A 16,800-nucleotide genomic window follows, 5' to 3' on the forward strand; every position below is an offset into this window, starting at 1 on the left:
CTAAATAACTCTGTTTTAGTTAGCTTAATCTTCTGTTAGTCCACTGTCCATGACAGGTGGGCCCCCAATGTCAGTTTTGACCAGTCAACCGGGTTGTTGACTGCTGATGTCACACATACGTCATGCTGATGTCATAATGAATTTTCTGTTAAATAATAATTCCAGAAAATACTTTAACCTTTAGAAATTCGTAGAAATTAAACCGTAGCTCGGATGAAAATGTTTTCTATATGAAAGTTGCTCAGAAAAATCCAATGAATCCGAATGCGCTGTCCATTCACCTGTCACATGACCCTAGCATGCTGAACATGGAACCATCCCCTCTCTTCCACCTATCTGGAATTTGTCTAACGTCGGGAGTTCATCCTCGGATGTTTATCCCCTCCGTCTGCAACGTGTAGTACTACGTTAGGACAACCCTAGCTCTGCCTATCGTCATGTAATGCTTAGTGATGCATCTATTTGCTCTGTATTTACTGTTTCTTCCCCCTCTTCTCTCTGGTAGACCCCGAGACCGATGCCGCCCCTGTGATCGACTACGTCGACGACGACACTTCTTCCTTTTCAGGAGAGCTTCCAGGCAAGCAAACCCTCCTTGAGCATTCCGATATCGCCCATTTCTTTCCCTCTCATGCTTGCATTAGAACTGCTACTGCTTTCTATATGATCCTACTTTGATGCATAGCCTGTTTTTGTTACCTGCTTATTGTTACCTTACCTGCTTATCCTAAACTGCTTAGTATAGGTTGGTTAGAGATCCATCAATGACGCCCACCTAGTCCCAGTTGCCCCGCTTTATGCTCGATGACTCGATCAACGTGATCGACGTCCCGGCCCCGACACCGCACATCACCAACCCCCCTAGTTGAATGACTCTGTAGAGTTACCATCGAGTGCCGAGGGTGGAACCTCATACATCACTCCTGATGAGACCTCTGTAGTGTAGCTATTCGGTCGTGGTCATCGAGGGTGATTTCCTCCTTAACCACTTCCGATATGGCTCTGTCGTGAAATCCCTCAAGTGTGAACCTCGAGGGTGGATCCTCTTACGTTCACCTTGATGATTAAATCGAGTGGAATTCACCGGGGGTGATTCCTCGGGGTTTCCCCTTGATGTTTGGACACACAGATACTTGGACTTTACAACTGTTACTTGGAAAGGCGGGTCGACCCTGAGGGGTACCCGTGAGTGATGTGGAGACGGGTTGACCTGGAGGGTGCCCGCGAGATACTTACGAGGCGTGGCCGGGCATTCTTAGCCCTTGCCACAAGTACTCGAGACGGGGCGACGGGGTCACATCTTTCATGAGTCTCTGCTTGTTACCGTGCGTTCCTAATCCACTACGATTTGGATATTTGATCTGAGGGGCCTTTGGCCTGATAGCACTAACCATCACGTGGGCAGTGTATGGGCGTTCTGCGTCGTATGCATCAGCCGAAGCTAAATGTTAGCGACTGAGCGGCGTGTGCTGGGTTGGACTGCGTAAGCACCTGCCTTGTTTAAGGAGGTAGCTAGGTCTGCTCACCGACCGCCCTCGCAACGTGCAGGAGTTCCCGGGGCGATGGTCCATGACCCCTGGGGGCATAGGTTTAGTTCGGCGTGCTGGCCTCTCTATTAAGCCTAAGTCCGCTTGCGGCGTATTGTTTGGCCGAGGTCGGGCATGACCCAGGAAAGTGTGTCCGGCCGGAGTTAATCGAGCGTGGTGGGTAAGTTGGTGCACCCCTGCAGGGAAGAAAACATCTATCGATAGCCTGTCCTACGGTAACGGACACTTGGAGTTGTATCCCAATCGATACAACTAGAACTGGATACTTGAGATGAGACATGGTTATGAGAAATGGATAGTATGCCTCTGGGATTGCTTTATCGCAGGGAGTCGAGAAAGGATCTCTGGCCGAGGTTGATAACACTACTACTTTACATTATGTTGATCTGTACTCTTCTATATGCTGCAAGATGCTTGATGTAACATCCCAAATTTTCAATTTGGAATGTTATACATTAGATCATCATTGCATATCATATTTTATTTGCGATTGGTTTTGATCCCAGAAATTCTACGCAACTCAAGGACCCACGTAGAGAGTTGGGGATTTCGTTATTTTCATATTTGAGTTTTCTCAAATTTTGAGAATAGGATCATTTGATTTTATTTATTTTATCGTCAATTATTTCTATTACAAAAATATGAGAGAGGGAATAAAATGACTTTCTCAAAATAAAGAAATATTGAGGATTTAATAATAAAATCAAATAAGATTTTATTTCGGAGTTTTTCGTTATTTTATTTGAATTTACGAAAAATGTGCGTTTTTCAAAATTGCATTTAGGCCCCAAATAAATGTTCACCTTGTGCGGCTTGATTTTAGAAGCCCGTAAAAATTTATTTAGGAATTTTTGGAGTCCGTTTAGTATTTCTTTTTATTTTTCTTCTGCGCGTAATATATAAAAAAACAGCGAACCGACCTAGGGCCGTGTCCGACTAGGACTTCCGGCCCGTTAGGATATATAAGCCGGGGGGGAGAGGCCCAGCCCCAGCCAAACCCTAGCCGAGCCGCCGCCGGCGCCCCAGCGCCCGCCGCCGCCGCCCCACCGCGTCGCCGCCGCAAGCCGCCCGAGGTCAATCACCGCCTCGTTTTCCGCGCCGATTTTTTTTATTTTTTTTCGAAAAACCATTCGGTTTTCCATCGGTTTTTTATAGTTCAGTTTTTTTTAAATAGATCGGATTTTCCGGTTTATTTAAATAGCGAGCGTTCGTCCGTTCGTTCGTTCTAGCGAACGTCCGTCGATTTTCTTTTTCTCGGATTTAATCCGCGATTTTTCTGATCGCAATTCCTGATCCGATTTTCTTTTTAGTATAACTTTTCGCTCATTTATCGGAATTAGGCGATTCAAGCGCCTAGAGTTTCGTCTCGAAACCCTCTATCCGTTTAATCAACTTAAAAAAGTTTTTGCTACTGTAAAATTTGCCCTAGATCCAGATTAGTAGAACGAAGTTGTTTTCTTTTGTCGTTTGACTTTCGTTGCTTCGTTCGATTTGATTCTTTTTGCAAACCGGAGTTCTTAAGTTGAACCTTCTGGTTAGATCTCTTATTTGAGTTTTACTCATGCATTAGATGAGTACTTATTGTATTCTTGTTTGTTGTTTGCGATAGAGTACCCGGAGTGCGCCGCTTGTTACTTCGAATCGCTAGGTTTCCCGGATCATCAGCAAGGCAAGTAACACTTTGATCATACCTTTCCTACTACCCAGTTTTATTGCATTAGATCAATCCTCACACATTACATGATTAGTATCTAATTAAATTGTGGGATGGGAAGTAGTTGAGGTAGTACCTATTACCTGTTTATTATCAAACCTTTGGGAGTTACTTCTACGTTTGCTTATTATGCCATGCTATGCTAGTAGACGCGGATTGGGTGAGTGATATCCATGACAGATGTGAGTTTGTTAATTAATGGTTTATCTAAGGTGGCAACTTAAACACACGTCTGGATGGATTGAGGCACCTGGGTATTCCAGGACTTGCCTGTTTTTCTTTTCGACCGACACCCAGGCTCAAAGGGATCATGAGACTATTCATACTAGAAACTTCCGTGTGCAGCCACAAGCTATTATGGGCTCTAGTATAGTTGACTAAGTCGTGCGAACTCTTACAGTGGTTGACTAGCAGATGTAGGGGATGTAGGTGGTACGGTCTACCCGATCGTAAGGTGCTAGCGCTTCTGAAAAACTATGTCTCGGTCATCCGTCTTCTCAAACACCATGTAGTGCGAGAAACCAAACGGAGGCGATCGAGTCTTGTGGGGAAAAGTGCGCAAACCTCTACAGAGTGTAATAAACTAATCATGGTTAGCCGTGTCCCCGGTTATGGACATCTTGAGTATCTAGTACTTGGATTATCATGTGAATCTCAACATGTTACTCTAAATTAATTTTGTTGGGTTTTGTTAATGATATTTTTAATTGGGATTGAGAATGTTGTCAACCATTCTCAATGTTTAACAACCACTATGATAGTAATTAAATTTATTCCTTTGTAGTAGGGAAAATTGGCTTTTCGCGAAACTGTAACCATAGAGCTTTCCACCAGCCAAATATGAATATAGTATAGCTGTTTCATTCCATTATTCTCTATGTGTTACCTTGCCAGCATATTCCATGTGCTAACCCGTTTCGGCTGCAACGTTAATGTTGCAGACTTTTCAGACGATGATTAAGGAGTTTTTAGGTCGTGGTTCTATACTCAGTGATGCCGTTGGAGTTGATGGACTCACTTATCTTCCAAGCCTTCCGCTGTTATCGTTATTAGATGGACTTAAGCCATATTTATTGTAATAAGTCTCTATGGAGACACTCGATGTAATAAGTGTGTGATTGCTACTCTGTTATAAATCCTCCGAGTACTATGTGGTGTCAGCATTACTGATCCAGGGATGACACTAGAGCACAGAGATCAGACTGTTTGAGGTCAGGTCGCTACAGAGATGGTATCAGAGCACACGCTGACTGTAGGACACGACCACTAAGCTAAAGACCTAGAACACTATTCACCCTCTTCTCTTCTGACTCCTCATCTTTTCCACTCTTTTAGGATGGCGGATGCAAGGAATAAGTTCACACAACCGGATGAAGATACACCCTTTGGACGACACTTGAAGGAAGTCACTAGATACCTGAACATAGGAGTACCAAGCTTCACCGGAACCTACAACGCCACTTTACCTGAAGAAGAGCGCTGGATGATTCAAGTTCAAGTTCCAGGAAGAACGTTCATGCCAGTCACTGAGCCCATCGAGTTTTCTTTTGATGCACCAACTTGGAGTCTAGGAAAGAGCATGGCAGCACATATCGCCATGGGACGCATTGGAGAAGTCTACCGCAATGATCTCAAGGATAATATCTACCAGATTTGTGGGCGCCAAGATGAGCACTGGGAGATGATCGGCACCCGAAAGGATAGATCAATTGCAGCTTTTATCCAGGAGTTAAATCAGCACATTCGATGACAGGAGAACCAGATGTGCGCCGACATGATAGATCTGAAGAAGGCTAAGACAAGAATCAAGGAACTGGAGGAAGAACTCAAGGCTACATGTGAAGATTATGAAGAGGAAATTGAAGTATTGGTGGACAAAAATGCCGACCTAACAAAGAAGATCGGGATATTTATGGGAGGCCCTACACCAGTAGACGAAGATGAAGAACCCAAGGAGATTCACCAGGAAGACTACATCATCATCGACGACACCGATTCGGATCCAGACGATAGTGATGATGATTATGTTGATGAAGCTGGAGCAGATATCATGGAGTCTGCAACCGAAGAATATTACTAGTAGACCACCTCATCAGTAGTAGTAGTAGTCCACCATGTAAATATAGTAGTCCGAGCACTTTTGCGATAGTTAGATCGATTGTATGCCCTTGTTTGATTGAATGAAGTGAATTGTTTGCTTTTGCCTCATGTGCATATGGGTAGTGTTTTCTCTTTAGACCCCCTCTATTCTTACATCTCATCTTTTCTAAACCCTCAGATGCCTCCGAGACGTGACCCCGGGTTTGCCTTTCCACCGGAGCTCACCCAGTTGATCCAGCAGCAGAACACATTGATGCAGTTGCTAGTCCAGAATCAGAATCAGGGGAACAACAACAACAACCCACCACCACCACCACCTGTTGATCACTTAGCCCGTTTTTCTTAGGCTGAATCCGCCGGTGTTTTCCAGTAGCACCGAGCCGATAGTAGCAGATGATTGGCTCCGCAAGACAGCTAGAGAGTTGACCACAGCAGGATGCACGGATGCGGAGAAGGTGAAGTTTGCCGCACATCAACTTGAAGGACCCGCAGCATCATGGTGGGAGAATTTCACAGCCACTTTCCCTGTCGACACTGTCACATGGGACCAGTTTCAGCAGGCTTTTCGTACTGCCCATGTTTCAGTAGGAGCTATGGCCATGAAGAAGCGTGAGTTTCGCAACTTGCGCCAAGGAGGACGGACAGTTGGCCAGTATGTGGAGGACTTTAGTAAGCTAGCACGTTATGCCCCAGATGACGTCGCTACGGATGCAGCGAAGCAGGAGAAGTTTCTAGAAGGACTGAATGATGAGTTGAGCATGCAGTTGATGGTAGCAACCTTCAACAACTATCAGGAGTTGGTAGATCGTGCTCTTATGATTGAAGGAAAGCAGCAGCAAATTGAGAACCGCAAGAGGAAGTATGGACAAGGGAAATACAATTCAGGAGCTCAGCAGAAGCCACGTTTTACCCCTAGACCGGGAGGACATTTTCAGCATACCCATGGAGGAGGTAGCTCGCATAATCACAATGGCACCAGGAATGGTAATGGGAATGGAGGAAGCAACGGCCAGAATCGCACCAACCCATCAACCCCAGCTAAGAAGGACCTAAGCCAAGTCACTTGCTTTAAGTGTTCAAAGACAGGACATTATGCCAATGAATGTCCTGAATTACAAAATGGAAATGGCAATGGAAGCTCTGGGAAGAAGCCGAACCCTTTCAACAGGGGACAGGTGAACCACGTTAACGTGGAGGAGGTTGAAGCTCAGCCTGATGCAGTAATAGGTAAGTTTTTGGTTAAGTCATTTACTGCACTCGTTCTTTTTGATACTGGTGCATCGCATTCATACATCTCAAGGGGATTTGTGGATAAGTATAACCTGTCAACCCAAGCCCTTAGGTCACCCATGTTAGTAACCTCGCCTGGAGCAGAATATATGGCTAGTCGATGGTGTGATCGGTTACCATTAAGGATTGGTAACTATGTTTTTCCCTCAGACCTAATAGTATTGGAATCCAAGGATTGGATGTGATATTAGGCATGGATTGGTTATCAAAGTATGAAGGGAATATTGAATGTGCTAGTAAGTCAATTTTGCTTACCACACCAGAAGGGAGAAGGATCAAGTATGTATCCCGACATGTGCCAAAGAGGACACAAGTAAATTGCTTAACAGGAGTTGTGCAGGAGGAAGTACCAGTGGTAAGGGATTTCCCTGAAGTATTTCCAGAAGAGTTGTCAGGCATGCCACCGGATAGAGATATTGAGTTTTTGATTGAGCTATTGCCAGGCACAGGGCCAATATCAAAGAGACCATATAGGATGCCAGCAAAGGATTTGGTGGAAATTAAGAAGCAGATTAAGGAGTTACTGGATAAAGGATATATTCGCCCAAGTTCTTCGCCTTGGGGATCGCCAGTGCTTCTAGTGGAGAAGAAGGATGGATCGTTAAGGATGGTTGTTGATTATCGAGGATTGAATGAAGTTACGATCAAGAACAAGTACCCACTACCAATGATCAATGATCTGTTTGATTGATTGCAAGGAGCTAAGGTATTTTCCAAGATCGATTTGCGATCGGGATACCACCAGTTGAAGATTCGAGAACAGGATATTCCTAAGACAGCTTTTACCACCAGGTATGGGCTGTACGAGTATACCTTATGTCATTTGGTCTGACTAATGCACCTGCATATTTTATGAACATGAACAAAGTGTTTATGGAGTTCTTGGATAAGTTCGTCGTGGTGTTCATTGATGATATCCTGGTTTACTCGAAGAATGAAGAACAGCATAAGGAACATTTGCGATTGGTACTTGAGAAGCTCAGAGAACATCAGTTGTATGCCAAGTTCAGCAAATGTGAGTTTTGGTTGAAGGAAGTAGGATTCCTCAGACACGTTATATCTGGAGAAGGAATAGCAGTAGATCTCGCTAAAGTTGATACCGTGACCAAATGGGAAGCACCGACCACGGTTGGAGAGATACGGAGTTTTCTGGGACTTGCAGGATACTACCGGAGATTTATTGAGAATTTCTCGAAGATTGCAAAGCCTATGACTGAGTTGTTGAAGAAGGATACCAAGTTCGAATGGATTGAGGAATGTGAGGCTAGTTTCCAGGAGTTGAAGAAACGTTTAGTTACCTCACTAGTGTTGATTTTGCCAGATCAAACCAAGGACTACGAGGTGTATTGCGACGCTTCACGTCGAGGACTTGGAGCAGTGCTTATGCAGGAAGGGAGAGTTGTTTCATATGCCTCAAGACAGCTTAAACCTCATGAGTTGAATTATGCTACGCATGATTTGGAGTTAGCAGCTGTAGTGCATGCATTGAAAATATGGAGACATTTCCTCATTGGAAACCATTGTGAGGTGTACACGGATCATAAGAGTTTGAAATACATCTTCACATAGAAGGAGTTAAACTCAGACAAAGGAGATGGTTGGAGCTCATCAAGGATTATGATATGAGATTGCATTACCATCCCGGAAAGGCTAATGTAGTAGCTGACGCATCGAGCCGTAAGAGCCATGTCAATACACTAATGATGGGAGAAATACCAATGGAGTTAGCAGAAAATCTTCGTGAAGTATGTTTGGAAATAGTTCCAAGAGGCTATGGAGCAGCATTGGAGATTCAGTCAACCTTGATGGATAGAATCAGAGAAGCTCAGAAGACTGACAAGGAGATTGCCTCTATTAAGGAGAAACTAAGCAAAGGAAAGGCTAAAGGATTTCGTAAGGATGAGCACGACACCCTATGGTTTGAAGACCGTGTTTATGTGCCCAATGACCCGGAGATTAGGAAGTTGATTCTGCAAGAGGCACACGATTCACCATATTCGATTCACCCAGGAAATACCAAGATGTATTTGGATTTGAAAGATATTTTCTGGTGGACCGGAATGAAGAAAGATATTGCGGAGTATGTAGCAGTTTGTGATGTGTGTCAGAGAGTAAAGGCAGAGCATCAGAAGCCAGCAGGATTGTTACAACCATTGCCGATACCCGAATGGAAGTGGGATAAGTTAGGCATGGATTTTATCACGGGATTACCCAGGACTCGTTCAGGCTATGACTCGATTTGGGTTGTAGTCGATCGGTTGACGAAAGTAGCTCATTTCATCTCGGTAAAGACCACTTACACCAGTGCTAAGTTGGCAAAGATATACATGACCAGGATCGTATGTCTGCATGGAGTTCCGAGGAGTATCGTATCAGATAGAGGAACCCAGTTTACCTCAAAGTTCTGGAAGTAGTTGCATGAAACTTTGGGAACCAGGCTAGAACTCAGTACAGCTTTTCATCCACAGACAGATGGACAGACCGAGAGAGTCAATCAGATTTTGGAGGATATGCTGAGAGCTTGTGCGCTAGATTACGGATCTAGTTGGGACGACAATTTGCCATATGCAGAGTTCTCTTACAACAACAGTTACCAAACCAGTTTAAATATGGCCCCTTTCGAAGCTTTGTACGGAAGGAGGTGCAGGACACCGTTGTCATGGGACGAAGTTGGAGACCGCCAGTTGTTTGGACCTGATTTGATTAAAGAGTCTAAACAGAAGGTGAAGTTGATTCGCGACAGGCTCAAGATAGCCCAGTCCAGACAGAAGAGTTATGCAGATTCTAAACAGAAGGAGACAGTTTACAAAGTTGGAGATAGAGCTTATCTTCGAGTATCTCCACTTCGGGTAACAAAGCGTTTTGGAGTTAAGGGAAAGTTAGCGCCACGATTTGTAGGACCATATCGAGTTTTGGAGCGTATGGGAGAAGTGGCCTATAGGTTGGAATTGCCTGAAGGATTGTCAAGAGTTCATGATGTGTTCCACGTTTCCCAGTTAAAGAAGTGTCACGCAGAGATGGCTGACATACCCTTGAGAGACACAGTGCCTTTGGAAACAATTCAGTTTGATAACGATTTGACTTACGAGGAGAAACCAATTAAGATCCTCGAGTTTGCCAGCCGAGTCACTCGCAGCAAGGTTATCAAGTTTTGCAAAGTTCAGTGGAGCAACCACACGGAGGATGAAGCCACCTGGGAGCGAGAGGAAGATTTTCTCAAGGACCACCCTCACCTATTTTCTAGCCAACCCGAATCTCGAGGGCAAGATTCATCTTAAGGGGGGTAGGCTTGTAACATCCCAAATTTTCAATTTGGAATGTTATACATTAGATCATCATTGCATATCATATTTTATTTGCGATCGGTTTTGATCCCAGAAATTCTACACAACTCAAGGACCCACGGAGAGAGTTGGGGATTTCGTTATTTTCATATTTGAGTTTTCTCAAATTTTGAGAATAGGATCATTTGATTTTATTTATTTTATCATCAATTATTTTTATTACAAAAATATGAGAGAGGGAATAAAATGACTTTCCCAAAATAAAGAAATATTGAGGATTTAATAATAAAATCAAATAAGATTTTATTTTGGAGTTTTTCGTTATTTTATTTGAATTTAGGAAAAATGTGTGTTTTTCAAAATTGCATTTAGGCTCCAAATAAATGTTCACCTTGTGCGGCTTGATTTTAGAAGCCCGTGAAAATTTATTTCAGAATTTTTGGAGTCCGTTTAGTATTTCTTTTTATTTTTCTTCTGCGCGTAATATAAAAAAACAGCGAACCGACCTAGGGCCGTGTCCGACTAGGACTTCCGGCCCGTTAGGATATATAAGCCGGGGGGAGAGGCCCAGCCCCAGCCAAACCCTAGCCGAGCCGCCGCCGCCGCCCCAGCGCCCGCCGCCCGAGGTCCGTCGCCGCCTCGTTTTCCGCACCGGTTTTTTTTTTGAAAAACCGTTCGGTTTTTCGTTGGTTTTTCCGTCGGTTTTTTTTATAGTTCGGTCTTTTTAAATAGATCAGATTTTCTGGTTTATTTAAATAGCGAGCATTCGACCGTTCGTTCGTTCTAGCGAACGTTCATCGATTTTCTTTTTCTCAGATTTAATCCGCGATTTTTCTGATCGCGATTCCTGATTCGATTTTCTTTTTAGTATAACTTTTCGCTTGTTTATCGGAATCAGGCGATTCAAGCGCCTAGAGTTTCGTCTCGAAACCCTCTATCCGTTTAATCAACTTAAACAAGTTTTTGCTACTGTAAAATTTTCCCTAGATCCAGATTAGTAGAACGAAGTTGTTTTCTTTTGCCATTTGACTTTCGTTGCTTCGTTCGATTTGATTCTTTTTGCAAACCAGAGTTCTTAAGTTGAACCTTTTGGTTAGATCTCTTATTTGAGTTTTACCCGTGCATTAGATGAGTACTTATTGTATTCTTGTTTGTTGTTTGCGATAGAGTACCCGGAGTGCGCCGCTTGTTACTTCGAATCGCTAGGTTTCCCGGATCATCAGCAAGGCAAGTAACACTTTGATCATACCTTTCCTACTACCCAGTTTTATTGCATTAGATCAATCCTCACACATTGCATGATTAGGATCTAATTAAATTGTGGGATGGGAAGTAGTTGAGGTAGTACCTATTACCTATTTATTATCAAACCTTTGGGAGTTACTTCTACATTTGCTTATTATGCCATGCTATGCTAGTAGACGTGGATTGGGTGAGTGATATCCATGACAGATGTGAGTTTTTTAATTAATGGTTTATCTAAGGTGGCAACTTAAACACACATCTGGGTGGATTGAGGCACCTGGGTATTCCAGGACTTGCCTGTTTTTCTTTTGGACCGCCACCCAGGCTCAAAGGGATCATGAGACTATTCATACTAGAAACTTCCGTGTGCAGCCACAAGCTATTATGGGCTCTAGCATAGTTGACTAAGTCGTGCGAACTCTTACAGTGGTAGACTAGCAGATGTAGGGGATGTAGGTGGTACGATCTACCCGATCGTAAGGTGCTAGCGCTTCTAAAAAACTATGTCTCGGTCATCCGTCTTCTCAAACACCATGTAGTGCGAGAAACCAAACGGAGGCGATCGAGTCTTGTGGGGAAAAGTGCGCAAATCTCTGCAGAGTGTAATAAACTAATCATGGTTAGCCGTGTCCCCGGTTATGGACATCTTGAGTATCTAGTACTTGGATTATCATGTGAATCTCAACATGTTACTCTAAATTAATTTTGTTGGGTTTTGTTAATGATATTTTTAATTGGGATTGAGAATGCTGTCAACCATTCTCAATGTTTAACGACCACTATGATAGTAATTAAATTTATTCCTTTGTAGTAGGGAAAAATTGGTTTTCACAAAACTATAACCATAGAGCTTTCCACCAGCCAAATATGCATATAGTATAGTTGTTTCATTCCATTATTCTCTATGTGTTACCTTGCCAGCATATTCCATGTGCTGACCCGTTTCGGGCTGCAACGTTAATGTTGCAGACTTTTCAGACGATGATTAAGGAGTTTTTAGGTCGTGGTTCTATACTCAGTGATGCCGTTGGAGTTGATGGACTCACTTATCTTTCAAGCCTTCTGCCGTTATCGTTATTAGATGGCCTTAAGCCATATTTATTGCAATAAGTTCTCTATGGAGACACTCGATGTAATAAGTGTGTGATTGCTACTCTGTTATAAATCCTCCGAGTACTGTGTGGTGTCAGCATTACTGATCCAGGGATGACACCGGAGCACAGAGATCAGACTGTTTGAGGTCTGGTCGCTACACTTGAAGATGCTTGAAGATGCTAGTCTTCGATAGGCTAGGCTTTCCCCTTCTTTCTGGCATTCTGCAGTTTAGTCCACAGATACAGCCCATTTCCTTCGATACAGATGCATACTTAGTTTAGATCTGATGTAAATCTTGCGAGTACTTCGGATGAGTACTCACGGCTGCTTTGCTACCTCTTTTCCCCCATACCCGTTTGTTGCGACCAGATGACGGATCCCAGGAGTCAGACGACACCACTGATGATTACTACTACCCCGAGGGTGCCTACTACAACGTGACGGCCGCTGACAACTTGGAGTAGTTAGGAGGCTCCCAGGCAGGATGCCTTGCCTTTTCGAACGTAGATGCTTTTGTGCTAGCCTCCTTAAGGAAAACTTGTTTAACTTATGTCTGTACTCAGATATTGATGCTTCCGCTGACACTTGTGTATTCGAGCTTATGTATTCGAGCCCTCGAGGCCCCTGGCTTGTAATATAAAGCTTGTATTATTTTAACTTGTGTCTAGAGTTGTGTTGTGATATCTTCCTGTGAGTCCTTGATCTTGATCGTACACATTTGCGTGTATGATTAGTGTACGATTGAATCGAGGGCGTCACATGTGGGGCCAGTCTCGCCAGGAGTAACGACCACCGGCGGGTGTGTCCGGGGCGTTACAGATCTCTTTGCTCTTGTACATATTGTTTGCAAGAGGAAATCATAAACATGAAGGTACATTTCTCATTCCTTTTCGGTCTGATGCATATAGCCAAGATACATGTAACTCATTACTCACTCTGTCATGTTGTGCATTCACATGTCTTCTAATTCTATCATTGCATGACTGCACACGTGTAGGGGGATCTTATGCAAGTACATGTTCCTCCAAAGCTTTAATGTACTACTCATCATATCATTACTTGAAGCTTTGATGTATGTTGTCATCAATTACCAAAAAGGGGGAGATTAAAAGCACAAGTGCTCCCTTGGTGGTTTTGGTAATTAATGTCAACATATATTTTGTTGGACTAATGGTTTTATCTAGTATATTTCAGACAAGTTCAACAGTGGTATGGAAAGGACAAGAGGATGTGGACCCCCTTCAAAATGCTAAGGACATGGATCGGCAAAAGCTCAAGACTCTACATTTTTGGTTAAGTGATCCAAGATCACATTGAGATAGGAAAGCCAATACTATTAAAAGGGGATGAGGTGTTGCTTAATGGTCTATTTGCTCGAGTGCTTAGTGATATTGCTCGAAAACCTTTAGCCACTTTCTCTATCCAAATATGTCCAAACCCTACATTCCAACGCGGCCCCACCGAAATTTCCCTATCCGGAGCCACCGGGTTCATCTGGACACCGCCACACCCAATCCTTAACAAATCGGATCCACCGATATGGTTCTCGGTCCCACTGGTTTTGCCTGCCCAACCTTTTGTAACCAGTTGCAACTATTTTGGTCTCACCGAGTTTTGCAATCGGTCCCACCAAGATGCTTGGTAAACCTTCTATAACTTGTTGCATTTATTTCAGTCTCACCGAGATTTGCAATTGGTCCCACTGAGACGGCATGCCAACCTTTCTATTTCCTTATTGCTTCACTTTGGTCCTACCGAGTTGATGCAATCGGTGCCACCGAAACGAGGCTTGCCCTAACCATTGCACATCGGTTCCTCCGAGTTGTTCCAGTCGGTCCCACCGAGATTCCTAACGTTCATATCTTTTACACAGGTCGGTGCCACCGAGATTTCTAATTGGTGCCTTCGATTTGGGTCAAAAGTGTGTAATGGTTGGATTTTGTGTGGAGGCTATAAATACCCCTTCACCCCCTCTTACTTAGTAAGAGAGCCATCAGAACATGCTTACACTTCCACTACTCATTTTCTGAGAGAGAACCACATAGTCATGTGTTGAGATCAAGAGAACCCATTCTACCATTTGAACCTTGATTTCTAGCATTCCCCAAGTTGCTTTCCACTCAAATCCTTCTTCCACCATAGCCAAATCTGTGAAAGAGAGTTCAGTGTTGGGGAGACTATCATTTGAAGCACAAGAATAAGGAGTTCATCATCAACACACCGTCCATTACCTTTTGGAGAGTGGTGTCTCCTAGATTGGTTAGGTGTCACTTGGGAGTCTCCGACATGATGTGGAGTTGAACCAGGAAGTTTGTAAGGGCAAGGAGATCGCCTACTTCTTGAAGATCTACCCGAGTGAAGCAAGTCCTTCGTGGACAATGGCCGTGGTGGGATAGACAAGGTTGCTTCTTTGTGGAGCCTTCGTGGGAGGAGCCCTACATGGACTCACGCAGCCGTTACCCTTCGTGGGTTGAAGTCTCCATCAACGTGAACGTATGATAACACCACGTATTAGAACCACGCGTTTGCACACTCCATTTCCCATCCCCCTTACATTCTTGCAGTTACATGCTTTACTCTTTTCGCTGCCTATACTCTTGTCATGCTTGTATGAAATGTATCGTGTGCCTTTTAACATGTGCTAAACTCAAGCTTAACTTGAAGAATTGTAAAAACTGTCACTTTTGTTTATTAAGGTCTAATCACCCTGTATAGACCCCTCTTCTCGATCTTTCAAGTCTCCACCTAGGCCGACCCACACAAGAGTAACAAGCGGTGTAAAAAGACCACAAAAATAAATCACATTATCCTGGTTTCGAACTCCCGATCACCTCTAATGGATGCGCGTATGAAACCACTCCAGCTGACCAGCCCTAGTGATGAGTAGGCAACACGAAATACTTTAGAACAAACTGCATTGGCCGATCCGAATATTTCCCCTTTTTTTCAATCATTTCACGGAAAATCTGAAAACTTTTAAAAACAAACATTTTTTTAAAGAACATAAACAAAATTTGAAAAAATGCCCAAATTTTGGATTTGTAACCAAATTTTAAAACCAGAAGAATGTATGAATTCATGCACAAATTCTAAAAAACGGGATTTTTTTTCTCAATTCCATTTTTTCACAAACACGAACAAGTTTTTAAAAAATGTGACCAATATGTGAATTGGTGAAAAAATTTAAAATTGGGATTTATTATGAATTTCGCAACAGATTTTGATACGGAACTTTTTTTAAACATGAAAATTTTGGACAAAAGCGAACATTTTTTTAATCTGTAAAAAACAAATTGAAACTGTGAACAAAATATGAGAAAGCGAATATTTTTTCAATTTGTGAACTAAAGGTGAAAACAGGAACATTTGTTGAACTTATGTTTGTTTATTGAAAAAGAGAACATTTTTTCAATTATTTGAACATTTTTTTGAATTTTCAAACAAAATTGAAAACATGATTTTATTTGAACTTATGAGCCTTTTTGAAAGGCAAACATTTTTTTGAAGTATGAAGACATTTTTTGAATTGTGACGAAAAATTTAAAAACAGGAACATTTTTTGATATTCCGAACATTTTTTGTAATTTAGAACAATTTTAATATTCTGAAAAACAAAAATGGATACAAAAAATGAGAAGAAAAAATGAATTAAAAATGAAAAAGAAGTAAACATGACAAAGGAAAAAAGATAACGAAAATAGAATCAGATAACTAAAAACAAGAAAAAAGAAAAACTAAAAACTAAATAATAATAATGATAATAATAATAATAAACCAAACAAAACCATAAAAGAAACAGCAGGAAAAAATAACGAGAAAAAAGTCAGACCTAGACCGGTTGGGAACCTTTTGGGAACTTTTGGAAGGTTCCCAAAACCCAAAATCGCTAATTAAGGAGTACTCGTTGCAAAGAACACTTCACTTTCTCAGGTCGCGACAAGTGGTGCACATGCAGCGCGCCACTTATCGCAATCTGGGAGTTTTCCCTTTTTTCGTAGATCCGTTTATTCAAAACGTTTTATCTTTTAAACCATGCGTCCAAATCTTGAACCGTTTTCATCATTGGATTCCTCACGTCGAGATCTTCAAAAGTAGATCCCATGTTGATAGGTTTTGACGAACTTTTTTCATGAAAAACCGAACGAAAAAACCGGCAAAAAAACCGAACCGGGAGCATGGTTTTTTTTTCTTTTCCAAAAGAGGCACGCCCGTGCCTCTCGCAAAATCACACCGTGCCTCTCGTGGAGGCAAAACTGTGACTCCATGGAAGGAGAAAAAATAGAAAACACGTTTTTTTCGTTTCCGAGAGGCACGGCCGTGACTATCGCGAAAGCACAACCGTGCCTCTCGCAGAAGCAAAACCGTGACTCTCATGAAAGAAGAAAAAAAGAGAACGCGTATTTTTTCCTTTTCTGAGAGGCACGGTCGTGACTCTCGCGAAAGCACAACCGTGCCTCTCGCGGAAGCAAAACCGTGACTCTCGCGAAAGAAAAAAAAACGCGTTTTGTTTTTCTCTTTCTGAGAG

The sequence above is a fragment of the Triticum urartu genome, chromosome 1, assembly GCF_003073215.2.
Source record: "Triticum urartu cultivar G1812 chromosome 1, Tu2.1, whole genome shotgun sequence".
Lineage (NCBI taxonomy): Eukaryota > Viridiplantae > Streptophyta > Magnoliopsida > Poales > Poaceae > Triticum > Triticum urartu.